This window comes from Mandrillus leucophaeus, unplaced genomic scaffold (genome assembly GCF_000951045.1).
Source record: "Mandrillus leucophaeus isolate KB7577 unplaced genomic scaffold, Mleu.le_1.0 Scaffold61, whole genome shotgun sequence".
Classification (NCBI taxonomy): Eukaryota; Metazoa; Chordata; class Mammalia; order Primates; family Cercopithecidae; genus Mandrillus; species Mandrillus leucophaeus.
Genome location: NW_012106586.1, coordinates 4,253,390 through 4,262,244, shown reverse-complemented (window position 1 = coordinate 4,262,244; position 8,855 = coordinate 4,253,390). Strand labels below are relative to the sequence as shown.

General features: G+C 46.0%; 1 protein-coding gene across 1 annotated transcript in view; it reads right to left on the bottom strand.

Moving 5' to 3' along the window:
- The window catches only part of GTF3A (general transcription factor IIIA), a 78,175-nt gene that overhangs the window by 10,994 nt on the left and 58,326 nt on the right, over positions 1–8,855 (bottom strand). The window lies entirely within an intron of this gene.

The window sequence follows — 8,855 nt, the reverse complement described above, 5'->3', positions numbered from 1 at the left end:
CCCCAATGTGGTTTTCTAATTTTTCTAATATCCCACATTTCTAGATGACAACTGGGGTTTGTGGTTTTTGTTTTTTTCTTTTTTCTTTGTTTTACTTGAATGTCAGGCAGTCACCTTAAACTCAATATTCTTTGTAAGTCAATCTCATTGCCTTTATCTGCCACACCTCTTTTTGCCCTTTTTCTCTCTGTCAATGGTGGCATAATTCTGTCTCCAGTCATGAAAACTTACAACAGTGGTTCTCAACCCTGGCTGCACGTTAGCCACCTGGAAGCTTTTGAAAATGCTGATGCCACCATACCAGTGAAATGAGTCTCTGATTCAGGGTTGGAAACCACTGACAGTATCACCTGCTCTCTCATCTGCACTTCCCTAGCTGGCTCCTGCACCTGTCCTATCTATTTTCCTTGGATAGAAAGCTAGGCTTTTCTTTGCCCAAAGCTATTTGGGCCTGGGGAAGAGCTTGAACCCCAATTGGGCTGAAGGTTCTCTTTCAGGAGTCATTAGCCATGGGGAGTTAAGGGAATAGATTACGTAAGGTCTGGGCTGCTTGGGTGGAGTCTGCATTATGAGAGAGTGTCTATGCCGTGGGTCCACCTGTAACAGCCTGTCAACAGATTTTCCTGCCTTTACACTCTCCTACCTTTAGTCTCTCTTGCATAATATAGCTGCCGTGTCATCTCCCTAAAACACCTGATTCAATAGCTCTAGGGTAGTTTCGTTATAGGTTTAAATTTACAAGACTAATACTTGCAAAGCATTTTTATTCCTGCTAGCAATTATTCCTACAAATCAGGTAACAGTGCTCAGGTGGGACACAGAAGCCCAGGGTGCAGGCCTCCTCCAGGCCCCTTCCTACCTGAGGCTCAATTCCAGGCCCAGATCAAGTTCTGCCTCCTCTAGATAAGCTTCCCCTGGTGACTACAACCCTCACCTGCCTTCTCTTCCTTTGAACTTTTGTGGCCCTTTCTTTCTATAGTAATCCTCAAATGTGTTGGGTTATTTTTGACTATTCAGGCACATAATTTCTTATTTCCCTGACCTTGGTTTAACCTCTATAAGGCTAGGGACTGGAAGATACTCTTTTCGAGTCCTCAGTAGCAAGATGACATGCATACATGAAGGGATAACCTTATTATTTGTTAGTCAAATGAACAACTATGAACTCATTGTGCGAAGCCTTAAAGATTTTACATGAATGTCTTCAGCAAGTAATCTTTTGTGTGCAGGGAACATAATTCCATTCAAACTAATCTAATGAAAAGGGAGTTATTCTAAGGATACAAGGGGATCTCATGGGACCAACTGCAGAAAGGCCTCAGCGTGGGAGAGTCGTCTGCAAACGCTTGGGTCTCAGTCTGTCATCATTGGAATCTGCTGTTCTCCTTAGTCTCGCTCCCCCTTTGCTCTCCAGGCATCTCTTAGACTGCTGCATTCATGTCCTGTGTGCACATACGTGTGTGTTGCTCAGCTGTCCCTCCCCTGACCTTCTCTTTCCTCCCTCCTGCCCACCTACCCTCCCAGGTTTCAAGTCCTCACAGGCCCAGGCCTTTCCTCACCTCTGCCTGTCTCTCCACTCTTTTCTGTGCAGATCAGGTTCGTCCATAAGGCTGAGTTTCTGCCTCTGTGAGTGTAGTTTTCCGAGGGCTTTGACTCCACCCAAACAGCCCAGACCTTATGTAATCTATTCCCTTAACTCCCCATGGCTAATGACCCCTGAAAGAGAACCTTTGGCCCGACTGGGGTTCAAGCTCTCCCCCAGGCCCAGAGCTTCGGTCTGGAGGTGATAAAACTGTGGGTCATGAAGGTCAACCTCAAAGGTGAACTTAAACAGAACTATGGTGTGCCTGCCCAAGCGAGTAAATGTCATGTACTAGCCACCCTTTACCATGTGGCTTTGTTTTGCCCATAAAGGGGGCTGGAGATATTTTCTCACCCATTGTCTATGAGTCCATCCACATGACGTGCTTCAGTTCTGTAAGTTGGAACTGACAGTGTGCAGGTTCCAAGCCTAGGCCTCAAGAGACCTCACGTATTGCTCCCTGTGCTCTGCTATTGCCACAAGGACCACATTTCTGCATTAGTCTGTCTCAGGAAGAAGAGAGATGTGAGGGGCAAAGCTGAGCCATTCCAGCTGAGCCTGGCCTCCCATCAGCTGACCCATCAGCCAATCCACAGATCTGTGACCATAAATGACCATAAGCCAATAGCTCTAGGGTAGTTTTGTTATGCAGAAATTTTGTGGCAATAGCTAGCTGATACACCCTCTTTGCTGGTGCTTCCCCTCGGCCAATATACATGCTCAGGTCTCTTTGTCTTAGCCTATTTTTGATAAAAAGGAATACCTGAGGCTGGGTAGTTTCTTTAAAAAAAAAAAAAAGAGGTTTATTTGACTGATGATTCTGCAGGCTGTACAAGAAGCATGGTGCCAGCATCTGCTTCTACTGATGGCCTCAGGAAGCCTCCACTCATAGTGGGAGGGAAGGGGAGCTGACATCACATGGTAAGAGGAAGGGAGCAAGAGAGAGAAGAGGAGATGCCAGGCTCTCTTAAACCAGCTCTCGCATGAACTAACAGAGCAAGAACTCTGAACTTGCTTCTGAATTCACAGTCTACCTCAGGATGGCACCAAGCCATTCATGAGGAATCTGCCCCCACTAACCAAACACTCCCATGAGGCCCTACCTTTAACAATTTGATCCCTATGAATTTGAATTTGGGGGTCAAATTTCAACCTGAGATTTGGAGGGGAGAAATATTCAAACTATATTACTCTCTCTTCTCGTAATCAGACAACTCCCTTTTATGCCTCTCAGTCATTGCTGGATCTCACTCCTTCCCTTCATGGCCAAATTCACTGAAAAGATTAGTCCATGATCTTCTTCTAGTTTGCCTGTTCACACTTTCATCATCATCACAGAAATTTTAAGCATATACAAAAATAGAGTAGTACAAAGAACCCCTTTGGACCTATTATCCAGTTTCAACAGCCAATTTTTTGCCATTCTTGTTTTATCTAACTGCCTCCAGGGCCAATCTACGACTCACAGACCTCAACGTCAGCATATTCAAAACTGCTCTCCCCACTGACCTCAGGGTTTCCCTGTCTCCATGAGCAGTGCCACCATCCACCCAGCTGAATGAACCCATGGCTCCTTCCCTTCTCTCACCCTTGCATTTATGAAATGATCTGTCACTGTTGATTTTATGTCCCCGTCTTCAGTGACACCGAAGGGAGGCTCTGATCCTCTAGTTCCCATAGTCAGCTGTGATTCCATCAGAAAAGGAGTGTCCAGAGAGCAAACCAGCCACCCCCTAGTCATGTGGAAAGAGTCCTGCTCAGGGGCCATTCTCCCTCAAACGGTTCCACATCTCCCCAGTTCTCCCATTAGTCTGCCAAGACTGGGCCTTCTTTCTATACCATCTGAGTGAGTGTGATTTTATCATGGGCATAGCATGTGGAAATCCATGTTAGCCTCCCCGCTTGCCACTATCCAACTTATGAATGAATTTGCATCAAATAGAAAGCCAAGATCCCTTCCGGCTCTGACATTCTGATTCTTTGACAGGAAATAGGGAGATGGTAAGACTTTTTTGAGCTAGAGGTTGGCAAGATAAATGTGATACTTCCAGCTCTAACGTTCTATGATTCTATGATAAGAAAGAGGGAGGTAGTGATAACTTTTTGAGTCAGGGCTTGACAGGATAAATATGGTGCTAAAGCAAATAAGGATGTAGAATAGGATTAGGAGAGAGTCGTAAAGTAGGAAGGCACACTACTCTCCTGACAGTATCATCATTATCATCACCAGAGTAGGAGGTCTGGACTCCAGGGTGTGACCATGGAACCAAAAAGAAGGGGACAGGTAGAAGAAATTTGAGTGTTTAGGTTAAATGGCAATTCGGCAATGGTGGTGGTTGGAGGCACAGGCTTTGGAGGTTGGTAGACCTGACTGAATCCTGGCTCTGGCATTTACTATTTGACCTTGAGACAGATATTTAATCCCTCTGGAGTTCAGGTTTTCTGTACAATGGAAATAATATTTATGCCACATCATGGTCGTGAGAATTATATGAGATAATTCATGTGAGGTGTTTAACACAGAGCCCAGCACATAGTAAGCAATCAAAAAATAGTAGTTTGTTTTTTTTTTTTTGCAATTAGATTACAGAAGGTTGAGACTTGCATCTCGCTAGCAGACTCTCCTCCTTGCCTCCTTGACCTTCTTGGCTTCCACACTTTGCTTTAACCAGCTACCCTGTTGGAGAAGTCTACAAGGAAAATAATTGATGGTGGCCTCTGAGCAACAGCCAACTAGGAACAGAGGCCCTCAGTCAGGAGCCCAGAAGAAACTGAATTCTGCCAGCAATGCTGCAAGCTTAGAATTGGCTTCTGCTGCAGTCAAACCTTCAGGTGAGACCCTAACCTGGCTGATTTCTTCACTGCATCCTGGGAGAGGCCCTGAAAGAGAATTCATTTAAGCCATACCTTGATTCTGGGCCCACAGAAACTGTGAGATCATAAACGTGTGTTTGGTTTCAGCCTCTGCGTTGTAGGGTAACTTGTTATGCTGCATAGCTAATACACAGAGTCCAGGCTTTTCATGCCACAAAATGACTCTAGGCCTGGTGGCTCTGAACTCACAGGGAGGAGGGAGCATTTGAACAAAGGGGGTTCTGTCAGGGCGTGGGGCTCTGACACAAAATCCAGCCATTTTACAAAATGTCTTCCTAACCATAAATCAGATACAGTAAGTCCTCACTTAATAATGTCAGAGGGGCCAGGCGTGGTGGCTCATGCCTGTAATCCCAGCACTTTGGGAGGCCGAGGCGGGCGGATCATTTGAGGTCAGGAGTTCAAGACCAGTCTGGCCAACATGGCGAAACCCCATCTCTACTAAAAATACAAAAATTAGCTGGGCGTGGTGGCGGGCACCTGTAATCCTGTCTCTTATACACATCTAGATGTGTATAAGAGACAGCGCCAGCCCTGGATAAGAGGCGGGGCTTCTGCGTCCTTTGCGAAAGGCTATTGCGTTTCACAGGCAACTCAAATCCCGAGGCACTGCTTAAATGTTACTTGTTTCCCGTCCTCCAGTACACTCTGGAAAGCACTAGCCTTACATAATTTGTTAGCCTGTTGCCACATTGCTAATGTGTCCTCTTTGTGGATTCGTTTCCTTGCATACTCTACGTGCTTCTGCTGCAAGCCCCAGCTCAGAGGTTCCTAAGCTCAGATGCACGTGGAGAGCTTTACAAAATTCCGAAGCCTAGAACATACTTGGACCAATTAAATCACAATTTCTGGGGGTGGGAAACAGGTGTCAGTATTTTTGGAAACTTCCCAGGTGATTTCAATTCGCAGAAAAGTTTGGGAACCACTGTCCTGGCACAGTGATGCGCACCTGTAGTCCCAGCTACGCGGGCGAATCGCTTGAGCCCAGAGTGAGACCCGGACCTCTAAAAGAATAAATACAGATGTCTCCCCATCCTACCCTTCTCCCCAACCCGCAAACTGACCAGGTGGTTGGAAAAAAAATAAAGGAAAAATTTGGGAACACTGCCCTGGAGTCTTGATGACCTACTTGAAACAAATCTCCAGGTGACTCAGCGCATATTAAAACCTGAGAAGCCCCTTTGAGACGCCTGAATGAATATAAGTATCTTAGTTTATAAGGACCACCTGCCTAAAAAATGTCCTTGGGTACAGATAACTGGCAGGATGATTTGTGGGGTGATCGCCAGATCCGTATTTTTCACATCCTGCATTATTCCAAATCATTAAGCCCTTGTCGGAATCTGATGAACAGGTCCCTGCACAGCAGCGCAGTTCTGGAAGCAAGCCGGGGCTTAACATCAGCGCTTATGAACTGAGTATTCCAGTTCACGAACACTCCTTTGCCTCAGTCTCCTCATCTTGGAAGTGGGAAAGGTGATAACGCCTATCTCGTCCTCCGTCTCCAGATAACGGGGCTGTGAGAGAGTGTCTATGTCGTGGGTCCACCTGTTCCTTTCTTTATTTGCCACTCCAGCCCCCGTCCATGGATGAGAGAATTCTACACACATCCCTCCCACAACTCCGAAGTCAAAAATGGTTTCCCTTGCGCGAGTTCTGGTTTTCTCCTCCCCATGCCTCATGCCCAGGGCCAGGGTGCACGGTAAATCTCTGAGATCCTACTTTCTTTTGGCCTTTCTTGGCCAGTGACCCCATGCAGCATAGCCACACTCATGGCTTCCCCCTGCCTTCCTGACTTGTCCTGCCTCCTTGGACAATCGTTCTTCCACCTTTTTAGCTTGGTTCTTAGCCCTGTGCGCTGACGTATTATATAGCAGGCGAGCTCTGGCTTTCAGCGTCAATCCCTGACATTGAATTCCAACTCTAAATTTAGTAACTGTAGGATTTTGGATAAGGGCTCTTTGAGTTTCTTTTCTTATCTCTAGACTGAGACTGTTAATACCCACCAGTTAGAGCCATTTTAAAAATTAAATGAGATTCTGTTAACCAGTAGTTGTATTTATTAGGTGCCATCCCCTGTGCTAGACACATTTACCAACAACCTACAGCTCTTCCAACAACTCTCCACGTAAAGCAGCTAATAGGATCCAGGTCATTCTGTATACTCAACAACTGTTGGTCTTTTTTCTTTGTTCTTTCTCACCGTGTGATCCACAGCTCCACCTCCTTTCTCTCTGCAGTTTACTTCCCAATGTGTTTTTCTTTTTTTTCTTTTTCTTTTTTTTTTTCTTTTTAGACAAAGTCTTGCTCTGTTGTCCAGGTTGAAGTGCAGTAGTGGAATTTCGGCAATCTCAGCTCACTGCAAGCTCTGCCTCCCAGGCTCAAATGATTCTCCTGCCTCAGCCTCCTGAGTAACTGGGACTACAGGAGCACACCACCACACCTGGATAATTTTTGTATTTTTAGTAGAGACGGGGTTTTACCATGTTGGCCAAGCTGGTCTTGAACTCCTGACCTCAAGGGATCCATCCACCTTGGCCTCCCAAAGGGTTGGAATTACAGGCGTGAGCCACCGTGCCTGGTCCCCAATGTGGTTTTCTAATTTTTCTAATATCCCACATTTCTAGATGACAACTGGGGTTTGTGGTTTTTGTTTTTTTCTTTTTTCTTTGTTTTACTTGAATGTCAGGCAGTCACCTTAAACTCAATATTCTTTGTAAGTCAATCTCATTGCCTTTATCTGCCACACCTCTTTTTGCCCTTTTTCTCTCTGTCAATGGTGGCATAATTCTGTCTCCAGTCATGAAAACTTACAACAGTGGTTCTCAACCCTGGCTGCACGTTAGCCACCTGGAAGCTTTTGAAAATGCTGATGCCACCATACCAGTGAAATGAGTCTCTGATTCAGGGTTGGAAACCACTGACAGTATCACCTGCTCTCTCATCTGCACTTCCCTAGCTGGCTCCTGCACCTGTCCTATCTATTTTCCTTGGATAGAAAGCTAGGCTTTTCTTTGCCCAAAGCTATTTGGGCCTGGGGAAGAGCTTGAACCCCAATTGGGCTGAAGGTTCTCTTTCAGGAGTCATTAGCCATGGGGAGTTAAGGGAATAGATTACGTAAGGTCTGGGCTGCTTGGGTGGAGTCTGCATTATGAGAGAGTGTCTATGCCGTGGGTCCACCTGTAACAGCCTGTCAACAGATTTTCCTGCCTTTACACTCTCCTACCTTTAGTCTCTCTTGCATAATATAGCTGCCGTGTCATCTCCCTAAAACACCTGATTCAATAGCTCTAGGGTAGTTTCGTTATAGGTTTAAATTTACAAGACTAATACTTGCAAAGCATTTTTATTCCTGCTAGCAATTATTCCTACAAATCAGGTAACAGTGCTCAGGTGGGACACAGAAGCCCAGGGTGCAGGCCTCCTCCAGGCCCCTTCCTACCTGAGGCTCAATTCCAGGCCCAGATCAAGTTCTGCCTCCTCTAGATAAGCTTCCCCTGGTGACTACAACCCTCACCTGCCTTCTCTTCCTTTGAACTTTTGTGGCCCTTTCTTTCTATAGTAATCCTCAAATGTGTTGGGTTATTTTTGACTATTCAGGCACATAATTTCTTATTTCCCTGACCTTGGTTTAACCTCTATAAGGCTAGGGACTGGAAGATACTCTTTTCGAGTCCTCAGTAGCAAGATGACATGCATACATGAAGGGATAACCTTATTATTTGTTAGTCAAATGAACAACTATGAACTCATTGTGCGAAGCCTTAAAGATTTTACATGAATGTCTTCAGCAAGTAATCTTTTGTGTGCAGGGAACATAATTCCATTCAAACTAATCTAATGAAAAGGGAGTTATTCTAAGGATACAAGGGGATCTCATGGGACCAACTGCAGAAAGGCCTCAGCGTGGGAGAGTCGTCTGCAAACGCTTGGGTCTCAGTCTGTCATCATTGGAATCTGCTGTTCTCCTTAGTCTCGCTCCCCCTTTGCTCTCCAGGCATCTCTTAGACTGCTGCATTCATGTCCTGTGTGCACATACGTGTGTGTTGCTCAGCTGTCCCTCCCCTGACCTTCTCTTTCCTCCCTCCTGCCCACCTACCCTCCCAGGTTTCAAGTCCTCACAGGCCCAGGCCTTTCCTCACCTCTGCCTGTCTCTCCACTCTTTTCTGTGCAGATCAGGTTCGTCCATAAGGCTGAGTTTCTGCCTCTGTGAGTGTAGTTTTCCGAGGGCTTTGACTCCACCCAAACAGCCCAGACCTTATGTAATCTATTCCCTTAACTCCCCATGGCTAATGACCCCTGAAAGAGAACCTTTGGCCCGACTGGGGTTCAAGCTCTCCCCCAGGCCCAGAGCTTCGGTCTGGAGGTGATAAAACTGTGGGTCATGAAGGTCAACCTC